We start from the raw sequence: 24,957 nt of genomic DNA on the forward strand, positions 1-24,957 counted from the left end.
TTCTTTGTTAATGGCTTCTAAATTTCTGAAGGAAAATGTTGGTTTGATAGAGAGGAGAGAGAGAGAGAGAGAGAGAGAGAGAGAGAGAGAGAGAGAGAGAGAGAGAGAGAGAGAGAGAGAGAGAGAGAGAGAGAGAAGGAGAGAGACATATACCTTTTACTGTGCCTTATCCAACATTGCTTAATAGAAAGAGTGCTAAACTTGGCAACAGGATATTTAATGTTGAATTCTGTTTCATAAATTTATTGATTATTGAATGATAACTTCTCAGAGCCTTTTTTCTAATCTATAAAATGAAATATTTGTACCATTTTCCTCATAGAGTGGTTGTGAATAAAGTACTTTGCAAAGCTTAAAGAATTCAATAAATATGGATTTTTGTATTATAATAGGTGTTTAATCCAGAGAAGCCAGGTAGAACAGGCCTGGAGGTGGGAATACTTATCTTTCTGATTTCAAATTCATTCTCAGACATTTACTACTTGTGTGATACTAGGTAAGTCACTAAACCCTGTTTACCCCAGTTTTTTTTTTTTTTCCTCTTCTGTAAAATGAGCTAGAGAAAGAAATAGCAAACAATTCCAGGATCTTTGCCAAGAAGCCTCAAATGAGGTCACAAAGAATTGGATATAATTGAAATAATTGAACAAAAACATAGTGCTTAATCAACATTTGCCCATTGATTGGTATTATCAATGGAACAACACCAAAGCATCTTCCCCCTTCTTCCTAACACTCCAGGCTTGTGGGGTAAGTAATACAAATATTACTACCACTATTTACAAATGAAGAAATTTATTCAATGACCTATGCACATCATGTAGTCAAAGAGTTCCTAAATTAGGATTTGAAGACTCCTGCCTTCACACCCATCATTTTCCCCCCATTACACTGAACTACCTCTCATTAATACCACCCAAATCCCTAGAATTAAAAGTGAGAAAATGTTTAAAAGGGGGAGTCCCACAAAGGGAAAATGATTAACAGATGGAAGAAAAGTTAACAGGAACATAAAGCAATCACCTTTTTTCATTCCTATTGGGCTTCCCACCCCTCCACCTCCTTGCCTCACTTTATTAGAAATGCATCTACCTTATCTTTGACAGGCATGGACAAGAACCCTTCCTTATTGATTGCATGTTGCCAAAAATATGTACATACACACACACACACACACATATAGGGAAAATCCCACACACGTCAGTTAGTCCTCCGTTCCAACTTGATTTGATTTACAATTGCTTATGTGTTGCAATGACTCTTACCTAGGTGAAGTCATCACTTAACAAAACCTGAGCTTTACAATCCATGAGGGAAAGTTAATCTTATTAGACTGTCTTTATTTACACAAAGTAGAATAACATTTTGGAAAGAGTTACTTTCAAAGAGGAAAGGGGGATTTCCTTATGTTAGTGAATTGAGTTTATTTTGTTTAAACAAACAAACACCCTAGCTCATTCTGGCCCTTTACCAAAGAAATCAAATTATTCTTTTCATATTTTACTGACAAGCCATAATATTAGGATGGAATGTGAACAGGATTTAAAAGTTTGCCAATGAGTTCAAATCTACTTAACATGTATGTGCTGTTGGGGAAGTCATACAAACTAACAGAGGAAGAGCAGGATAGAAGGACCTTAAAGGTCATCCAATTCTAACTGAACACATTTGAACCATGTAGTACTGTGGAAATTAGGGTTAATAGGCAAAGGTACACACTGATCAGAATCCAGCTGTCTTCAGAATTGGGAAGATCTGGATAAAGGTCCAGCTTCTAGATTATGTAGAAATCATCATTCTTCTCAGTGCCCTTAGGCAAATTTCAGAAAAGGTGCTGATCAATCTGCTTTGGTGAATGAACTGTCTTCCACTGGAGTTCCTTAATCCAATAACTAGGGAAATCACAAATCTGGATTAAAAAAAAAAAAAAAAAAAAAAAATGAGGAAAAAGATTTGTAATTTTATTTGCCTTGTGGCAACTAGGAAATAGCATTCATTGATCTTCTAATCAGAAGACAAGTTTGAAGCTGGGCTCTGACACATCCTAGGTATATGACAATGGGCAAAGTGTTCCTCTGAATCCATTGCCACATTCCTGAAATAGGGGAAAGAAAAAAAAATACTTTTGCTCCCTAGCTCACAGGACTGGGTTAGTGTATTGGTTTAGTATATTTGAATTTCTATATCCAGCCAGTGGAAGTTTAATAAAAATAAAATAATAAAGAGATAAGAGCCCTTGAAACAAGTTCTTGGTTTAAATGTGACTTTCATTACTTGCTATAATAAGCTATAATAAACAAGTCACCTTTTTTAGAGTCTCCATTTCTTCTACTGAAAATGGGGTTAGTTCAAATCAGAAATTTTTGACATTTTGGGTATTATGGATTTCTTTAGTAGTCTGGTAAAATCTATGGCACCTTATGCAAAAATATTACATTAAACAAAAATCATAATCAAAAGAAATACTACATTTAAATTAGAATTTCAATTGGTAAAAATAAAAATTTTTTTCTTCTATCTAATTCATGAAGCACCAAAAATCAGCCTAAAGGGATGCTGGGAGTCTGTGGACCCAAGATTAAGAATCTCTGATCTCTAGATGATTTCTAAGGTCCCTTCTAATTCTAAATCTAATAAAAATTTTAAGGAATATTTTGCAGAGATAACACGTTTAATACTACATCTACTACTTAGATTGAGAATGGAGGATTGGAATAGTAAGATAAAAATGCTTCTCTTCTTACCTCTGTTTTTTTGGAGGAAGGAGGGGGGTTGGTACTCTATCTTCACTGCACCTGGACCCATAAGCTGGACCTTTCAGCACTCTGCTTTGCTTGGTGTTTTGCTGTGCATTTATTCTGAGCTCCTAGAATACTTTCCCCTCTTGAGCACAGATAACAAGGTAATGTAAGAAAAAAATTTCAAAGGAGCCATCTAGACATATTGCCTTATAACATTTTGACTGCTCATTATTTAAACTTGGAGAGAGTGAGAGCTGTGTGTATGTGATGTGTGTGTGTGTGTGTGTGTATGTGTGTGTGTATGTGTGTGTTGTGCTTGCAGGGGTGTCATGAAAGGGAAGGGTGCAGCAAAGATCGCTCACAAGTCCCATGGGGCCACAGACACATGAGCTCGTGAATATTTCACAACTGAATCTCTGTCCTATAACTCAGCTAAAGAACCACCTTCAGTTCAAAGGTAATAGAAAAGTGTAATGTGTGTGTGTGTGTGTGTGTGTGTGTGTGTGTGTGTGTGTGTGTGTGTGTGTTTACCACAAGATCCAATAAATTATTATTTTTAAAGAAAAAATATAATTGTATTATATTCACTTAGTATTTAGTGATTACTCAGGTAAACAAAAACTTCAATTTAAAATGTATGCTATAAAATAGAGCTTTTGAACATAAATTGCATCTTCCTCAGTTGACAGTTGATTTGAAGATTAGAAAGAATTGTTTGTTTTTAATCTATTTAGGAACAATATATATATATATATATATATGAAATTCGTCTATATATATATATGAAATTCTTCCCTTTATGGGATTGGTGCTCCCTGTTTCTTTCTCCATCTCAATCTATTACTTTCTCTTTCCCTCTCTCTTATACTACTGTCCCTGTCCTCTGCTCCCTCTTTGCTTTTACCCACTGTAATCCCTATTTCAGTCAGTCAATTGATAAATAATTATTAAGCCCATATCATGTGCCAGGCATTGTGCTAAACACCCTATCTCTCTTCATTCTTCAAACTTACTATTTCCTGCTGAATAGTGGTGCTAGTTCCTTGTAGCATCTACCTGCCTTGACACAGAGGATAAAAACAAAGGTTTTATTAACCATAACCCTCCCTGCAAAGTGAAGAGCTCTTGAGCCTTATCATTTGAACTGCCAGTTCTAGATTCATAGGTACTTACATTTGACATGTCAATGCACTTGAAGGACCCCTGGACCACTGGTCCTGCAGATTTACCCTTATCTTATTCATTGGCTCTGTAGCAAACTCTTTTATATAACTTTTCTCATCATGAACTCTTTGAGAGCTGAGACTGTCTCACATTTCTACTTGTATCTCTAGCACTTAATAAAGTTCTCTCTCTTTTTCTTTCTCTCTCTCTTTCCTTCTTCTTCCTTCTCCTTTTCTTCCTCCTCTTTCTCTTCTCTCACTTTTTTCTCTTTTTCTTTCCTCTTCCTTCCCTTAACACTTACCCTTCTTCTCTTTTTTCCCCTTCCTCCTTTTCCATAACCTTTTATTTACTTTCAAAGGATTGTTTTTCCTGCTGTTATACCATCTTGTAACAATCTGTGAAAGATTCTATATTGGATACATTTGAAAAGGATTTTCAGAGGTAGTATTGGAAACTTTTCTTTTAGACTCACCATTTTATCTCTGTTTCATGTCAATCTTCTAAAGAGATTCTATTGCATACAACAGGATAACTATCTCCCCCCCATTTCTCTCTATTTTCCCCATTTTTTTTATTTTTATTTATTTATTTTTTTGTCTTTCTGAGTGAATTTCTTAGGCCTTGTGAATTTCTGGGAATTCAGGTAACTACTTTTGCCCAGGTTGATTATTTCCTGAATATGCCCAAGTACAAGATTGGAGCATAGCTTTAAAAGAGAGGCATAGGTTACATGAGAGAAGTAGTCACAATATCAAGAGTAATACTGAAATAGATTAATCCTATCTAAAATGGAAAAAAAATCAGTGTTAACAATAGTTGTAATCAGTGAAATGCTTTCCAAGAATTTAATAAAGGATTTTCTCTGTCTAGATAACAGTCTCCACCATTGTTCAATGTGTTTTACATTTCTCATCATGTGCCTTATAGTCTTTTCTGGTATTATTCTTTCCAGAAACTTAACCTTATTTAAAAATATATATATATTTAAGAATCACACACCTTCTTAATTAAATCACCAGGTGAGAGAAATTGATAATTCATGCAAGGGAAGTCATGCATTTCTTTGTGTAAACATTTCTTTCTCTCTCTTTTTTTTAATTCTACAGGGGCCTGTCATTTGCATGATCAGAACACCAGCTGTGTTCCAAATCAAGGGGAGGAATGACCTTTACCACAATGGAGGCGTGAAGAGGCCTCTGAGTTTTCTGACAGTGGTTATATCTTCCATACATGGACTCAGCTCCTGATGGATGTCATTCTAGGGCATCACTGCCACTCGGCAGGACTGTCCTCTGCAATTGCAGCAGAGCATGGATAGGAAAAAATGTGTTTCCTCTATTATTGGAATAACAAATGGATTGTTGGATCTCCATGATATTGAGGTCTAAAAGTAGAAAATAAAAAAGAAATAAAAATAATTGAATCAGTTCTTTGGTGTCAGGTAGATCCTTCCTACAATCTCTTTTATTCTAATTAAATTTTCCTCAGCTCTCTACATCACTCCATTGTAATTCAATCCATCAATATATTTTGCAAATAAAATTTAAATGATTACACCTAAACCTTTAAGACAAAATTGTTTTGTATTTTACTAAACTAGAGGTTCTTGTCTTTATTTTGGGGTCATAGACCCCTTTGGCAATCCTGCGAAGTCTATGGTTTTCTTCTTAGAATATAAAATTTTAAATATATAAAGTAAAATATATAGCATCATAGATAAAATCAATTGATTACACACACATATTCATACATACATATACATATGTTATACACACACACACACACACACATATATATATATATATATGTGTGTGTGTGTGTGTGTGTGTGTGTGTGTGTGTGTGTTTTCTTTCCATATCCATGAATCTTCAGAAATCTATGCATAGACCTCTTAGACTATCATATCCAGGTTAAAAACTCTTGGATCCAAGTTAATTCCTGCAATTTTCTTTTGTACTTATACAGAGGTTTTTTTTTTTTTTTTTGTGGTTGTTTTGTTTTGTTTTTGTTATATAAATATTACGTGTAGTAGGGCCCTTAGTCCTTTTATTTTATAGGGGAATATACTGAGACTCACAGTAGGAAAGTGACTTGCTCCAACATCAAACAAGTGATAACAGAAATAACACCAATGCCAAATCAAGTATTAAATTCATTGTAACATGGTGATCTCTAGTATTATAATAGTCCTTTCCTTGGTTTCCTTTTCTCCATTTCTTTGTCCATTCAATTAGTCCTTCACATAACTGCCAAAATAAACTTCCTAATTCACAGATCTGATTATATTATCTCCATGTTTACAAACCTTTTGATAGTTCCTTTCTAAGTAAAAAACACAATAAAAAACATTTGAGCCCAGAGTGTATGATCCTCCATGATTGGATCCAGTGTAGCTTCTATATCTAGGAGATGGAAAGGATCGTTTCTCTGTTATTACTAAAAAGTTCATATTAAACAAAACCTTATTTTGTATAACTCTCACACATTTTATATTTTAACCAAATTGAACTCCCCCTTCTTCATATGTTTATGGTATTCTCTTACCTTTGGTAACTTACAAAGACTATAATAACATATTTTCTAAGTTTGATCTTAAAAGTCTTTTCCTTCAAGATGCAGCTTAGGTGCCTCTTTTTTTCTAAAAGCTTCCTGACTCTTTCCTTTTACCCATGATTATACTTGTGTTTGTGTCATATGCGACTTGTGTTTGTGTCATTTATGTGTTTGTGTCATATGCGACTTAATTAGAATATGAACTCCTTGAGATCAGATAATATCATTCTTTGGTCCTTGTATCCCTAGTACCAAGCTGGGGATGTGTAATGTTTGGTGAAATGAAATTTGAAAACATATAATTAGAATTGAGATTAATATTCTATTCAAATACTATTATTTTCTGTGACCCTTCCCTTGGCTTTCCTAACCCTCAGTGACCTCTCTCTCTCTTTTTTCTTTCACTCTCTTAAAATGTTTAATGTTAGAACTAGTACATTGTTTCTTAGCTTCTGTTGCCTGATACTGTTATTTCACTTTTCAAGGCTATTTTTTCTCAGACACATTGGGGACAAAGAAGAAGAGCTCCCACATCATCTGCACTTTTTATTTAGTAAAATTATCAGATATTTATGTAACATTTTATGTATATTTTCACATGAAAGGAAGTGTGATAATTAGGGCTGTCTTAGAATAGTCCTAAAAACTCAAAAGGAAAAGAAGTGAGGAAACAAACTTATATATATACTGAGTTATCATCACCTCCAGGTCTGTATTCAATAAAAGCATATTATTACTAGTTCTAGTATTTATTTTTAAATATGGACACTTTGAAATACATATCATTTAGTAGCCATATGACCTTAGGTAAATCATTTTACCTCTTTAAAATTTGATGACCATTCACTACTTTAGTTATTCAATCTGAATATGGCACAGCATTTATCTCTCTAGCCTTAGACTCTCTCTTGAGCTTTATTAATGCCTCACCAAATGCCATTTAATAATAATAATAATAATAATAATAATAATAATGACACAATTTTTGTCCTCACAGCAAACATGGAAGGTGGCATTTTTAATTATTCCTAATTTATAGCTGAGGAAGAAGCCTGAAAGAGGCTTACCCAGAATCAGACAACTAAAATATTTAAGGCTGCATTTGAACTCATCTCTTTCTTATTATAGGTCTAGCATACTTTAGTCAAAGTACAATTTAGAAGGCAATCATCAAGCAGCAGCTACAAAAATAGCACCTACTTTTTTACATAAGAGGAAAATGAGATTGTTTAGTAGATGTTTGATTTTAGATAAATTATTTTACTTCTCTAAGTTTTAGTTGCCATATATAAGATCCATAGATCACACACACACAAACACACACACACAGAGCCCTAGACTCCCTACCATATGTCACAAATTACCTTTATGATAATTTTGAATTAGATATCCTACAAGTATCTAAAAATAAATACATGCACAAATAAACTCACTAACTTTCTTTCCAAGTCCTTCTCTCTTCCAAATTCCAAATTGCCATAGAGGTCACCTTGCCTTTCTGGTAATCCACATCTGCAATTTTAGTACATACTCAATTTCTCACTCTCTCTCTTTCACCCAATATATCCAGTTACTTAATCTTGTCATTTCAACATTCACAGTTTCTAGTGTGCACATTAACTACTCATTGTGAATTGTTGGCTATGGGGAGAAATTTTGGAGTTGTTTTAATTTGCCTTTTATTCATGAGTGATTTACAGCTTCTTTTCTGCTCAAATCCTTTGACCATTAGAAAATAACTCTTGTTTTTATACACTTTAATCAATCCTGCAAAGATTTTTCCTTCAGTTGACTGTTACCTTTTAATTTTAATTTCGTTGGTGTTGTTTATAAAAAAAACCACCTTTTAATTTTATGCTATATTTGTCCCTTGTTTCATCAAGAACTCTTCCTCTAAATATAACTGTGAAAGGTGTCATCTTTTATTTTTCTTGATTTTTTAAAAATGATAAAACCTTTTATATAAAGTCATATAATCATTTGGAGCTGAATTTCATACACTCATGTCCTTTTCCAGCTTTATTATCATATACTTCTTAAAACCATAAAAATGTATTTGGAATCAATTTATATAATGAAAAGATGTGTAATTCCTTATCTGGGATGGAAAGAAAAAGGGAAAAAAGAGAAGAAAATAATTCAGATATATATGATTCAGCAAGTATTTACTAAGTAGCCATTAAAGAAAGGGAGGGGAAAAGGGGATTTCAATTTCAATGATGCTAGGTCTCCAAAATAAAAGTAATATATATGATATAGAACTTAATGTACAACCTCTATCCCCTCCATTCAATAAGTTTAATGTGCTATATAGAAAGTATTAAACATATCTAATGTCCAGCCTCCAAATATGAACATTCTTTAGACTAGTTTTATAAAGAAGTCCAGTTCATTTCACCCTTAGCCAGGTGCTATACCTTACAAATACCTAATTAAAGGTGGAAGGGATTTTAGTGTAATCTGAGGAAAATGATACACAGCAAGGCTGAATCTCTTAATTTGCTGAAGTCACTAGAAGTATCATAGCCAGAATTTGCTTCCGGTTTTAATCCTCTGACTCCAAACTGCCCTTATCTTTATTCTTGATATTTCTAAGATTCAATTCAACAAAATTTTTAATGAGTGCTCACTATGAAGGAAGGTCAGTGCTAGGTACTTTAGGAAAAATACTAATCACGTTTAATGCCTTATATCAGATTAGGTTCTATTAAGGGAGATTCTACACATGAAAGAAATATAAAATCGACAAAATAGTCTAGTATAGGCTAGAATGGTATAAATAATATTCTAATTCACAGAATTTTAATTATTTCTGGTATGGGGAAATCAGGGAAAGTTTCACAACAAAAGTGGAGATCAGGATTTTCATTATGAGGTTCCAAGATTTCATTTTAGGGTTCTTTTCAAGGTATAAATGGTAACTTCTTTTGAAATTTTTTCACTATTCTGATTCTAATAAATCTGGTAAGTTCCTATTTATTTTATCCTGAAGCTCATGCAATTTTTTATAACTTTCTTTCAATGAATCCTATCCTTTCTTGACCTTATTCTCCCAGGTCAGGGGTTTTTGACATATATAATCTTTGGCAAGATAGCCTCATAGCATCTTTGTCTTTACTTTGATCATCTGTAAAATGAGGAAGCTGTTTAGAGATTACCTTTAAGGTCCCTTCTAACTTTAAATTGCTAGTCATGTTTTGTTTTGTTTTTGCCCCAAGATTCTGTTTATAATTTTTGTTATTCCTTTTTCATCCAGATTTTCTCTCTTGAATGTACCTTGACCTTTAATATTTCTTCAAAGCTTTCAGTATCTTCTACTTACTCATATATCTAACCTCAGTTCCTGAATTGGATAGCTGTGTTGAAGCCAGACCCTGTTTCTTCTTATAATCTTGAAAGGTATGATTCTTCCCTATTTGGCACTGATATTAATTTCATGAGCTCTTGCTCCTGGCTTTTATCTCTTCTCTTGTGTCTTAGCTAAGAGAACCAAGCAACTTTGGTATCCCCATAGAGATTTCTTTATTCCTTTGTCACAGCTTAGAGTATTGCTTCAGGCTTCCATCTCAGGTATTTCCCATGGAATTCCCTGGTCAAGGTGCTATTGTATAAACTTTCAGTCTTCAATAGAACTCAGGAAGACTACCCTAGCAGAATCCTTCTTTGCCACGTGTCATTTCTAGCTATCTTCTATTTAATTCTTAGGCAAAGATGTTTTGTGATAATTCTATTTCTTGATCATTCATCAATCTGGCTCAAAAAATAGAAATACATTTAGGCTTCATGATTACTTTTCATGATGCTACTTTTAACAGAAGTACATATATTGTCTTAATAGACTCCTGTTTATCTTTGGTTTTGATTCCCTAATAGCTACTTTTTCCATCCTTTCCATTCCAAAGATCAGTCTGATTGACGGAGAAATCAGAAGCAAAAAAAAAAATTGAGCAATTCCACTTTTTTGCATCCCTGAGAAGTTATATATTATATTTTAATAAAGTTTATCTTTTCTCCTATGTACCTTTTTAAAAGTGCTATCCTTAGTTTTCCTTGCCAGATATACTTCATCCTCAGTTTAAGAACTGCTATCATTGTTCTTACAAAACTCTCTTGAACTTTGGTGTTACTTCTCTATTTCCTTTGCTTCTAATTTCTATATGCTTCTTTAAAAAAAAAAAGACTCTAAATTGATCTGTGAGGTCCTTTTGTATATACATCAATCACTTTAGGTAACTCTCCATTTTCTTTTTTGGTGGAATCTTCTCTTTTTGTGTCTTCAGAAATGAATTGTTGAGAACTTACCATCTCTATGAACTCCTTAAAATCTGACTCTTCTTAATCTATTTTGTATCTTAGACTGTGCCTCACCTTCTTTAACTTATCAAAAATTCTTAGATAATGTTGTTACTTTCCTCTAAAGTTCCCATTACTTTTACTTTATCAACCAGTTTTACTTTTTTGATGTTAATGGAGTCCATTATAGAAGTTCCTTTCTTTTTTGCCATCTCTCAAATATTAAAATTTTAAAATGCATGCCAGAAAATTATTAGCTGCTCTTCTTGTGATAGAAAAAGCTATGATGTAAATCTGGATAATTGAAGTCCTCAATATCAACATTATATTGTTCAGTATTAGTCTTCCTTCCTATCCTTGTGGATTTATAAAATATGTCAATAACAATATTGTTTCTGTTTCTGGCTTCATTTACAGTTATCATCTGACACATCCCTGCTATCTAATCCCTAACAGTTGTTAGATTTTCTTGAATAAATATATATTTAATGGGGTGGGGAAAGAAGTTATTTGACCTCTGAACCATTAATTCCCCAGCCCAGTGGTTGATTTAATCATAGAAAGTAATGAGAAGATTATAAGGTGTTAAAGTAACTGAAAACGTGTGTCTCTGTGTGGCTACCCCTTTATGAAGTGTGAATAAGCTTCTCCTTGACTGAATTTTTCAGGGACAATATTATCTAGAAAATAATTGACCATATCATGGATTGCCCCTTAAAATGTTGGAACTCTTCAGTTTTGCAATAAAATGTATGCACAAGACTTCTGGGCTTATAATGCAAGGTGACAGTGGAAGCAATGGGTTTAGTGAAGGGAGATTATGTTCTCCATTTCCAACTGGGCATAATATCTAATAGAAGAGCTATTTACTCAATGAAAAATAATTCACCCAATAATTGAAGAGACAATCAGTTGGAGAGAATTAGATGTATAATTGCAATACAACAAAGTGGAGAAGTTATCATAAATCCAAGAAAGAACTGACTTTGGCAATCAAGATTTTGAGTTGTGGAGAGTGTTTTAAAAGAACCCTCTCTTAAAGGGCCTTTATTGCTTCTCAGATGAGGATTGTGAGTGGCCTTGGCTGCATGTTTCCTAATATGCCATCTTGCTACTATACTCCAATTTAGTGGTCAAACTTTCCACAAATACTCTATATTTTTGTGGGTTATGATAACCCAGGTTATTGAGAGAAGTGTTTTATAGTTACTGTTTTTACTATTCATTTTAATAAATACATTTTCTATAAGCTAATTATGTCTCCTTTCTTTCCACTTAGGGGAAACTAACTGGTGGTGGTTCATGAGCTATAATGGTAAGAAGCTCAAACATACAGACTATCCCCCTTTATAATCTGGAAGTAGAAAACTCTGCTATCTCAGATTGTGAATCTGAATGCAAGTTTTAGAAGTTTCCCAGAGGTGGTCTTAATTGATATACATTATTTTTCTATCTATATGTGCTTTTTTGTCCTGTTCTTTTTGAATAAATTATAACTATTCAGAATATTATTCTAGCCACTGGACCAATCCCACCAAATCATGGTGATGTCAAAGTCATCTCCTTACATTAGGATTTTATTTCACTCTGCTTATTGCCCTATTTTGTGCTTCTGTATACAGACATTCAAGGCAATGTATTTTATTATTTACTCCTTTCTTGAACTTTTCAACCATAGCAACTGATGAAAGCCAATCATTAAGATATGAATTTGCTGAAGGTCAGTATAAGTAGTGAAGTACCCATGGAAATGAAGCCATGGGTCCTTTAAATAATTAAGAAATATTTAGCTAATATTTTTCTCAAAAAGCCTTTGGAAAATAATTTAAATTAATAATTCAACAAGTATATTGATGCAGTGATAAAACATATGAAGTATTTTCAATTTACACAGAATTCATCTCAGAATACAAAGATCAAACAATACATAGTCCCAGATCACACGAAATTTCCATACTATTAGAAATGATGACTAATGCTTAGATACCTATGATGTTATTATCAGTAAAGTACACAAGAAATATGCAAACATGCATGAATATCCATCCATTCAGAAGACTGAACAATAGATTGTTAAAATGAGAAGGGACCATAAAGTCTTCCAGCCCAGTCCCGTCATTTTAAAGCAGAAGAAATGAGGGAACACTTAGGGAATATAACTTACTCAGCATTACAGAGCTAGGAAATAGCAGAAATTTGAGCAGAACATTTGAAAATCAGTATCTTTCTGTGCATGGGACATAATAAAAAGTCACAGTTCTTATCTGAGAAACTCATAGTTTAGTTTAGGAAATTAAAATGAATTCTAACCCATATAAAATAATAGTAGATTACACCAAGTATATACAATTATCAAGTATTAAATCCTTTGGTACAGACCAGTGATGTCAAACTCAAAGGGAAATGGGATCACTAACCCATATATAAATATCCCTGTGGGCCATATTAACTTAGAAAACTTCATATGTTTTTATATTTCTTTTTTGTCTATATATCCACACATTAAAATCATATAGAAACTACATTTTAATCTAGTTCAGGCCACAGTTGAGCAGGCTTCATGTTTGATATATTTGACATAGACTATAAATAGCTTGGAATAACTAATAAGATTTCATCAAGAAGGTAATTCTTGAGTTAGACTATGGAAAGCTGAAGGAAAGTGGAAATAATAGTTTATAAATCATATAACTATCAACTGTTTAAATACACACAAATACATGCATGCCCAAACATCCCAAAGTCTTAACACAGTTTTAAAGCAAATATATGTATGTATGCACATGTACACATATATGTGATATATAGGTTATATTACTATGTTGTATCATGCTATACTATACTTTGTTACAGTATATAATTATATATGCCATATGTCATACTATGTATTGAACCTATATATTATGTATCAGAACCTAGAGATATATAGACACTGTAAATAGATATCTATAACTTTGCATGAATACACATATACACATATCTGTAGGATTAAAACTCCCTAAAAGTAGTCAGTCTTCTTGTTCAATTCCAAAAGCTACAACTTTAGAGTAGTAATAAATGCATGAAATTAGCATACATGGATTCAAGTTCCAATTCTGACAAGGATGTCTATACAGAATCCCTTGGGAAAGCTGCCTCTTATAACCAGTTTTCTCAATTCTAAAACAGTAATAATGATACAACTTTTCCTGATACCCCTAGGCAGAATTATTTTACAAAGTTAAGTGTGAATGTCTTAAAGATTGCACTTTGAATGTGAGGTTGGAGATGAGGGCCAGGAACTAGTTGGCTAATGAAAGATAAGGGGATGACTTATCTTTCATTTTGTGTTTGGAATTGTACAAAATGTCAGTAATGTCAAAAGAGGCTTGTAGGTCTGCACTCTTTTCCAGCTTGTGTCTTGACCATGTGATCAATCCTGACACAGACATCAGAGGCACATTCTCTTGCTTGGACAAGTTTTGGTTTCTGCACTCTCTGCATGGGCTTGCTCACTTGTCTTCCTGCCCAATCTGAAATTGGAATACTTCCAGCAAGTCAGGCTAAAATAAAGCCTTTGGTCTCTTTTTCTCCAGAAAATATTTGTTGAAATGTGGCCTCAGTATCTCATTTCTCCTGTGAGTGAGACTTAATTAGAGAACTCATAAGATACTATCTTCTTTCCTCATTGTGGAGAGCTGATTTATTCTAGAACTTTAATACACCCAATATTGATGTTGAAAGAAGATCTCAAACCATGAAATACAGAATGTCAGACCTGCACAGAATCTCAAAATCAGAGAACATGTCAGAGTTGGGAGACCTTAAAATCAGAAAACCATTTTTAAAAAATGAAAAATTGGAAGGCATAAATCCTCCTTTTAGAGATCAGGAAACTGGCCTAGAATATAGCTACAAACTATTCATCATGGAGGCAGGAAGTGTCAAAGTCAGGATTAAAACACAGACCTTCTTACTTCTAAACTTATGCTCATACCATTATACTGTGCTGTAATTGTTAATTTTTATTTCACCAAGAAATTTTTTATGTGACTTTGCTCATATGAAAGGGAATCTAGGCATTGCCTTTGTTTCCTTTGCCAGGCCATCATTCAGTCAAGGACAACTGTAAGCAGGCCTTTGTACCTACATATGTTTTTCTCATGATTTGTATTTGTATTTGATTTAATTTTTACCTGATGTTTCACCTATTACTAGGAGACATAAAAAGGAAACTCACAGCTGCTTGCTTATCAGAAAAGATCAACTGTTTCTGTAATTAATATGGAAGATAACAATTTAAAATAATGAAACACCCATAATATGCTTGAAGAAAGCAGCTTGTTGCTATAATTAGAACTATATTCAAATTGTTCTGATGGCAAACACATCATTTATTGAAGTGAATATACTCAATGAATGGAACAGCTTCAGGAAGCAAATAGTGGAGCATGCAAGCAAAAAAGAAAAAGGCATTATACACATCTCAGCCACTGGAGAAGTATCAGAAATTAGTGAGAGATAAGTAAAAGCACTCTTATGATGTCCCAGGAGGATCTCACTTTAGCTTTGCTTTCACTATAAGGTCATAGACTATAAGAGTTGAAAAAGAGCTTGGGATTACATAATAATACAATGTTAATGCTGAGTGACAATTTAGAGATCATCTAGTGTTTCTCCCTTATTTAAAGATAAACTGAGAATTAGAGATGAAAATTAACTTTATAAGGTCAAAGAGTGAATTATAGGAACTCATGAAGTATGTGTAGTACCTTAAGGTACTATTACTAGACAGAGAGGCTCCTCATAGGAATTTGGCATGAATTAGGAAGGAAGGAAGGAAGGAAGGAAGGAAGGAAGGAAGGAAGGAAGGAAGGAAGGAAGGAAGGAAGGAAGGAAGGAAGGAAGGAAGGAAGGAAGGAAGGAAGGAAGGGGAGGGAATCAAGGAGGGAGGGAGAGAGGGAAAGAGAGAAAGAGGGAAAGAGGGAAGGAGGGAGGGGGATAGAAAGAGGGAAAGAGGGAAGGAAGGAAGGCGGGAAGAAAGGAAAGAAAGGAGGGAAAAAAGGAAAGAAAGAAGGAGAGAAGGAAGGGAGAATGAAGGAAGGAGGGAGGAAGAGAAGGAGGAAAGGAGGGAAGGACAGAGGGAGGAATTTTGTATTTATTTGATCTTTTAACCTGTTTTTAAAGTAGTGTCATCTGGGCAGAAATATTAAATTCACTTGACCAAAAAGATTTCTCCCTAATTAAAAAAAAAAAAATAAACCATATGACTCTCAGGGAAAATCTATCCATATGTTTCTAATTTCTTTACTCATAGATCACAACATTTCATTTTGTGAGGAAAATCTGATGTTTGAGTTGCTTCATGAAGTTTACATTGCAAGTTTTCAAATTCACTTTGCTTTGAATTGAGAAGTTCTATCTCTACCCCACCCCAGCCCCCCAAAGTAGAAGCTTCTTTCTTTCTTTCTTTCTTTCTTTCTTTCTTTCTTTCTTTCTTTCTTTCTTTCTTTCTTTCTTTCTTTTTTTTGTTTTGTTTTGAGGCAATTGGGGTTAAGTGACTTGCCCAGAGTCACACAGCTAGGAAGTGTTGTGCCCCAGTTCAAATTTGAACTCAGGTCCTCCTGACTTCAGGGTTGGTGCTCTATCCACTGCGCCATCTAGCTCCCTCAAAACTTATTTCTTGATAAGATTGGAATTGTTTTGAAAGCTTGAACTATTAGGACTCAATTATTTTCAGATAGAAAAGCACATCCCCTCAGAAGTAGAGTTATGTTGTTTGCTTGTTTGTGTTGTGTTTCTTTTATTTTTTAGAACTGTTCTTTCTTGAAGATATTAGAAATAGTTAAACCCCAAACAACATTGTTCCCCTATTTTCAAAATGAATTATTTTAAATGTATCAAAGAAAACATGAAAGGAAAACAAAAGCCAACATAGATTTTTGGCATGCACATTCTGTGGTTCTATCCTTAAATCGAACCACATCATATTCTTCTTCAATATTGTTGTGCATTATCTATAAATGGGACCTATTCCCTAAGAGAGGTTGAATTTCATGAGGACAGGGGTCATATTTTAACCTAACTTTTGTATTTCTTTCAGTGCTTTATAAAATGTTCCTGAAAGTAGACACTTTGTCACTGCTTATTGAATTAAATCATGAAATTGGAAGGATCAGGATTAAAGATATGAATTTGAAGGAGGTAGGGATCATTTAATAAAATACAGAATACATTTAATAGATGAGTAAACTGTAGTACAAAGTAGTTAAAGATCCATCTAAGGTTACATAGGTAGTAAGAAACAGAGCAAGTATGAATGCAATCCCTCTGACTTAAAATCAATAGTGTGTTGGTAAATGTTTAATAACCAGCTCTTTAAAAAATAATGAACATATGACACAATTTAATCTACATTAGTAATGTTTTTTCATCATTTCCTTAAGACTAGAAAAATCAGCAAAACAGTTTTAAATCAAGCCCTGGTTTGTAGCATTTGCTGATTTCCAAGATATAAATATACACACTGAAAATTTAATGGTTGGGTGTTATGGCTCCAAAACTTTCCCCCCAAAATTTGGTACTTCCCTCCCAAATACTAATACTAGTAGCTTGTACAGTTCAACTTGTACTCAATAAATAAAATTGAATGGATTTAAATAGAAATAAAAATCAAGTCCTACATTTGAGTTATAGGAAGCATTATGTATCTATGTTATTTTAAGTATCCTATCAACAGTCTTGTGAGCTCATTCCTACATGTACTACCATTCTCATTATATGGAGAATGAAAGGAACATGAAAAAAGGTGAGGAAGGAAAGTGAGATTAAATACTTTATTCATAGTTTCATAATGCCATAGGTGGAATTCAAAGCTATGTCTCTCTTGACTCATTCACACTTGGTTTCTACTATGCATAATGCCACTATGTTCTAGGTGTGATGGTCCCCTTTACACAAAAGACACATTATTTCCCAAAACAGTAGACCATGCTATGATAGGAAAAGATAATGATACATTTTGGAGGGGATGTTGGGAAACTGGGACACTAATACACTGTTGGTGGAGTTGTGAAAGAGGTGGAGAGCATTCTGGAGAGCAATTTGGAACTATGCTCAAAAAGCTATCAAATTGTACAAATCCTTTGTTCCAGCAGTGTGTTCACCGGATCTGTATCCCAAGGAAATCATAAAAGAGGGGAAAAAACCCCCATGTGCAAAAATGTTAGTTGCAGTTCTTTTTGTGGTAGCAAAGAATTGGAAAATTAGTAGATGCCCATCAAATGGCTGAACAAGTTGTAATAATGAAATGAAGGCAATGGAATACTATTATTCTATAAAAATCATGAACTGTTATTAAATGAAATGAGCAGAACTGGGAGAACATTGTACATAGCAACAGCAAAATTATGTGATGACTTAACTCTTCTCAACAATGCTGTGATTTAAGACAATTTCAGAAGACTAGAAAAATGCCATTTGCATGCAGAGAGAGAACAACTAAAACAGAATATGGATTGAAGAATATTATTTTCACCTTTTTTTTTGTTTGCTTGGTTTTTCTTTTTCATGTTTTTCTTCTATTTGTTCTGATTTGTGTTGTAAACATGACAAATATGGAAATAGATTTAAAAAGATTGTACATGTATAACTTATATCAGATTGCCTGTTGTCTTGCTCACCAAGGGGAATGTAAGTGAAGGAATACAAAATCTTACAGAAATTAACATTGAAAAGTATCTTTACTTATAATCTGTTAAAATAAAGTGCTATTATTTTCTTTTTAAAAAATTTTATTTTATTAAAAACAAGAATAAATAAAAATTGAAAAAGAATACAAAACAAAATACAACAAAACATAACAGAAAATTGTAATATGCCCAGCAGAGCATCAGGGAGGATTCAAAATGTAAAAAAAAAATTATCATTTCAAGAAAGTATATATAATAATAGCAGAAATTATATTCAAAAATGTGTATCTTTACTTTCTTGTAGGTTATTTTGTTCTCTGCTGAATACTTTTACTTTATTCTTTTTTTCCCCTTTCACTCCACCCATGTCCCCCCAAGAAGGGTATAGTTAAACAAGGAAATAGCTACACACACACACACACACACACACACACACACACACACACACACACACATACCTTTTCTATTCTTGCTAACTCTATCTTTTAATTCTATTCCTTAACTTGCCTTGGTATTACTTAGCTTCTCCCCACTCATAGACCCCTTCCTTGTCTTCTTGCCCCACCCTTTGCTTCCCCTTCCACACATCCCTGCCCTCTTATTTGTTTATAGATATTTAAGGATTGTATTCCCTTGATGGCATATTGTCTATTTAAACCATTCTTGGTGTTAGTAGATTTTCTCCTCCCCCCTCTAATGCCTCTATGTCTATTTTTCTCTGCATCTCATTTGTATACCATAATTATTATTTTTACCTTAACTCTGTCCCAATAGTTCTTTTGAGCTACCCTATTGCTGATGTCAAACTTAAACATATGGTATTCATTTCCATGTTTAAAAAAAAAAAAAAAAAGAACAATTTGTCCATGTTAAGTTCCTTGAAAACTGATCTTTGATAGCGGCTCTTTAGTGTTGAATTTTCTATTGAGTTTGGATTTGGTTGATAGAAAATTCTGAAAATCTGTAAGTTCATGTAATGTCCATTTTGCTCATTCAATATTATGGATAATTTGCTGGATGTGATATTTCTGGCAGCAGGCTTAGTTCAGTTCTTATTATCAGTATCCTATTAGTTCTTATTATCAGTAGATATAATTCCAAGACCTGCAGTCTTTTATTGTGGCTGCTGCTAAGTACAACTCTACTTGTAGTTCCAGGGTGTTTGAATTGCTTTTTTTTTTTCCCTTGCATTTTGCAAGTTTTCCTCTTTGATTTGGAGGTTTTTCAAAATTTGGGGAACAGTAGATTTTTCCTATTTCTATTTTCCCCTCATGTTCTATCATTCCAGGATAATTTTCTTGGATTATTTCTTGCATTATTGTATCAAGGTCTTTTTTTGATCCCAGCTTTCAGGTAGTCCAATTATTCTAACATTTTCTCTTCTTGATCTGTTCTCCAGATATGTTGTTTTTCTTATAAGATATTTCACATTGTGTTCTATTTTTTTCACTCTTTATAATTTCTTTTGTTATTTCTTGGTCTCTCATAGATTCACTGCTTTCCCATTGCCTGATTCTAATTTTCAAAGACTTGTTTTCATCTTTGAGACTCTGTATTTTCTTTTCTACTTGGTTAGGTTTTTTTTTCATAACTTTGCTTTTCTTGGATGGTTTTTAATTTTTTCTTTTTTAGCTTTTTTTTTTAATGTTGCACTTTTTTTAGTTCTTTTATAAATTCTCTCTGGGCAGGACAATTTAATATTATTCTTTGAAATAAAAGAAGCATTTTTCCTTTAGAGGTTTTCCTTCCTCTTCTGAAGATTAATCCCAGTTTTCCCTGTTTTCACAATAAGTTTCTATCATTGGATCCTTTCCTCTTTGCTGATTCATTTTTAAAAATGAGAAGTATTATTGTAAATATCTTTAATTGTGGGGTAGGGATGGTGGCTCTGGCTTAACTTCAGTTCTACTCTCTGACCTGGAACCCCAAAACAAGAGCTCCATTCTCTTGCAAGTGCTAGCAGACAGCAGCATCTTTGCCTCATTGCTTCACACTCACACAATATGCTGGTTCCTTCCTACCTAGGGCTACATATCTGTAGCACAGCTGGATCTGGCATTCCTAATCAGTTGAGGTTCACTGTTTTTCTCAGATGCAGGCCCCTGACTCCATACACAGCAGAAAGTACCAGTTTCTGTGATTTCTGCTGAGTCTCCAACCAAATCCAGCTAGTCCCCAAGTTCCCCACTTGGTGTTTATGTGGAGCTAGTGTAGAGATGTTTGCACATTACACTGGTAAATCTTCTTGTGTTGTACCAGGAGGATACCTGTTTTGCCCTGAGCTTTCTTGATTTTTCACCTGTCTAAGTTTTTCCTTAGGTGTGAATTTGTTTTGTTTGTGGGGGAGATCTGGAGAGCTTGAAATTTGTTAACCTACTCTGTTATCTTCCCAGAATCCTCCAAAATAAAATACTATTGAGAAAAAAGAAAAGAATGAAAGGGCCTCATGGTGCAAAATCCAGAGTGAATTCCAACATACTTCACAGCCTCCTCATCAATCAATATTTCTTGTGGTGAGACATAGCAGAAGAAAGGATGGAAGGAGAAAATAAAGAGGATCATGGATTTAAAAGAGTAAAAAGACTTTCAAATTCAACTTTCCCAACTTCCTTATTACATGAGAAAAGAAGTTGAATGATCAAAGAGGTTAAATTATTTGCCTTACTTTACTTAGGCAGTAGCATAAGTGGGATTTGACTGCAAGTCCTTTGACTTCAAATTCAACATTTTCCCCTCCATGATACTGAATTATTGTTCTGATTTGGAAAGAACCTGCATTTGAAACCTGGAATTGTGGGTTCTGAGACTAAGTTCTAATATTTATTTCTTATGAGCCCTTGATTTAAAGTAAGTTATTCCTCTGACTCAGTTTCCTTTTCTGTACAATGGATAAAATAACAAGAGCTCTAATTACCCTATGTTTTAAAAAAATCAACAACAACAACACATTGTAAGCTACAGTGTCATTTAAATTTTGTATTTTTAATGCATAAAATGATAAATATTATCATTGCTGTGATTATTAACTATATACTTCTTTTAAAGTTTATTCAGATGTTTCATTGTGATAGGGAAATGACCCTGTTCTCCCAAAGATTATTTTATTGAAGCCACAATCTAAAAATTTTACTGAGAAGGAAAGTCTTTGAGTTTCTTGGAATATATGTATATGTATATATATATATATATATATATATATATATATATATATATATATATATATATATATATATATATATATATATATATATATTATCGGAGAATCAAGCTAATTCATAGAAGGGAAACCTACTAATAGGTGATAGCTTGGTTTATTTTTTCTTCCTTTTCTTCCTTTTTTAAAAAAGTCCCTGCATCTTCTGTAACTTTATATTAAAGACCAGTGGCCTTGCATTGCGTTCATGGGAAGCAAGGAACCATACAGAAGAAATAACAACACAAATCTTTAAAGCACTGAATTAAGAAGCATGATTATTAATAGCTTTAGTAGTGAAAGATGAGGCATTGCTCACTCAGAGGTTGATATATTCAAACAGACAGCAGCAGACTGCTCAGAATGATGCTATAGAAAAACAGGCTCAATTTCAAAACATAACAAGGAAATGGAAGAAAACATTTTTACATTTAAAAATAAAATTATTCATTCTAAAGTCACAGTTTTTCTGTATTTTTGGCATTTCAAACTTTGAAATGCTTTTTAATTCACTTTTGTACAAAAGGCATATATATTCTACATTAAAAACATCAGCAATAACCATATTAATACACTTCAAGAGAAAAGATTATGATTTCTACATGAAATAACTTGTTAGCCACCATGAAGTTAGCAAAACTGCTAGGGTACAAATCTGTGAATAAATACAAATTTGAAACCAGAATCTTCCTATTTATAAGAAAAAAAAAATTAAGGCTCTTCTGAAATATTCTCACAGTTTCTTAGTAATCTTATATCATTGTAGATTAACATTTAACATATCACATTTCTATTGATATTGAGAATATTTATTTTGTTCTAATAATAATGAGGAGGAAGAAGAAAATAAAAATTAGCATTTGCATAATATTTTAAGATTTGAAAAGTACATTACAAATTTTTTGTTCTTCCCAATAATCCTGTGAAATAGGTTCTATTATTAATCCTATTTGACAGATAAGAATACTGAGGATGGTATAGGATAAATAATGTGTCCAGTTTTAAAATGCAAATATCATACAGTAAGCTGGTGGGTAGCTAAGATATGATTTGAACTCAGAGCTCTCTATCTCTGATCTTATTTGTATCTTTATCAATAGGATTAGATAAAAAGTCATTATTTTCCTATTTCTATTGTTTAATATTTTACAGAGCATGACATAGTAGATAAAAATTATTTTGTGTAGCTTTTATGTAGGACATAACAAACTTCTATAGGCTCACTAAAATTATGCCTTGTATATAAGACACCAGGAAAAAAGACACTGGATGCAATTTCCACATAATTTTGATCTCATCTGTTGATCTCCATTTTTTGAAAGCTCTCCATTTTATTTAGCTTGGAGATTTTGAGGTTTTGGATAGATTTTTTGGGGTAGAGCCAAGATGGGGAAGAGAAGCCTCAAAATTAACTAAGCTCTCCTTAGTTCTCCTCAGAAATAATATTAAAGCAAGCTTCTAAAAGAATTATAGAGTGACAGAGTCCTCAAAAAGATGGAGTGAAGCAATTTTCCAGTCCAAGATTCCTCAGAAGGATTTCCAGAAAGCTCTGTCTCATTTGAGGAAAAGGGAAGTACAACACAGGACTGGAAGTGTCCAAGCAAGTCAGAAGAAGGCTCTTAGCCACAACAGAGATCAGCAACAGAGGCAGAGCATTTTAGCTCAGGAGGCCAGTGACACAGCAAGACCTCCAGATCAAGGGCAGCAAGCAAATTATTGGCTTTGGAACGCAGGGCATAACATGCATAGAGGACAAAGTTACCTTAGCCAATGGGCAAGGTGGCAGTCTCTGAGTTTCTGGTGCAGAAAGCCTCCTGGGCTACAGTGAAAGAAGCATGGGACAATGCCCACTATATCTAAAGGCAGAAGTCAATTCTTAAAAGTGAGCAAAAACCAAAAATAGCCCCGACCAAAAAAGCTACTATGGCAACAGGGAAGACCAAAACAAAAATCAGAAGAGGGCAACTATGTTAAAATTCCAACACATGGAGCTTCAAAAGAGAATATGAATTGGTCTCAAGATCAAAAATCCTCTTGGAAGGGTGCAAAAAGGATTTTAAAAATCAAGTAAGATAACTAGAAGAAAAATTGGAAAAAGAAATGAGAAATATACAAGAGAATTATGAAAAAAAAGATTTAATAATTTGGAATAGAGAGCACAAAAATTGACTGAAGAAAAAAAAAAAACTTCTTAAAAATAGAATTGGCCAAATTGGAGGGAAAATCTACTGAATAAAACAAAAAGTAAAATTGGCCAAATGAAAAGGAGCTACAAAACCTAATTGAAGAAATTCATTCCTTAAAAATTAGAATTGAGCAAGTGAGAGCTCTATATGAGACATCAAAAATCATTCAAATAAAAAATTTAAAAAATGAAAAAAATATAAGAAAATGTAAAACAGCTCATTGAAAAAACAACTGCCTGGAAAGAATTCTAGGAAATTTGAAATGAGGTTGGACATAAGTATAAATAACTGAAAAAAAAAGTATATATTTATGTGTGTATTTATATGTATATGTGTACATATGTACACATACACACATATAGATACACATAAATATATACACATATATGTTTGTGTGTACATATATACATGTGTGATATAAACACACATATATATATATGTATCTATATGCATATAAATGTGTATATGTATAAGTGGATATTTCTTTTCCTACTCATAAGCCTATTTATATCATAAAAGTGACCTGTAATCTTAAAAGACTACAAAATATAAGCTCAGGCTTTGATAAGCATTGTGATAAAAGTCAATATGTCTTTCATCCAACAGCCATTCTAGATAAGTTCATAGATCAGAGTACAGCATAGGGATGGGGATGGACATATAATTAGATAGATAGATATATAGATAGAAAGATGGATAGATATGTTATACAGAGATATATAGATATCCACGTATATGTAAATATGTATATGTATATATGACAATATATATTTTTGTATAGATATATACATATATTATAAATATATTTATGTGTATACACACATATCCACATACAAGCACATGTACTCATATAGTCTCACATAACTTCTTGTTAACTTAAAAAAACATTATTTAAAAATAATTATTATTCATTAGGCGATTTAGTAGGTAGAGAAACAACCTTGGAACCTGGAGAATTTTACCTTAATTGCCCTCAGACATTTACTAGATCTGTGACCTTAAACAAGTCATTTATACCCCCCCTTTGCCTCAGTTTCTCATCTGTAACATACGCTGGAGAAGGAAATGGCAAACCACAAGAAAACCCTAAATGGAGTTACTGGGAGTTGGACATGACTGAAATGTGGATTATCTTTACAGATTAACTGCACAATTTA

This window comes from Sminthopsis crassicaudata, chromosome 2 (assembly GCF_048593235.1).
Source record: "Sminthopsis crassicaudata isolate SCR6 chromosome 2, ASM4859323v1, whole genome shotgun sequence".
NCBI classification, from domain to species: Eukaryota; Metazoa; Chordata; class Mammalia; order Dasyuromorphia; family Dasyuridae; genus Sminthopsis; species Sminthopsis crassicaudata.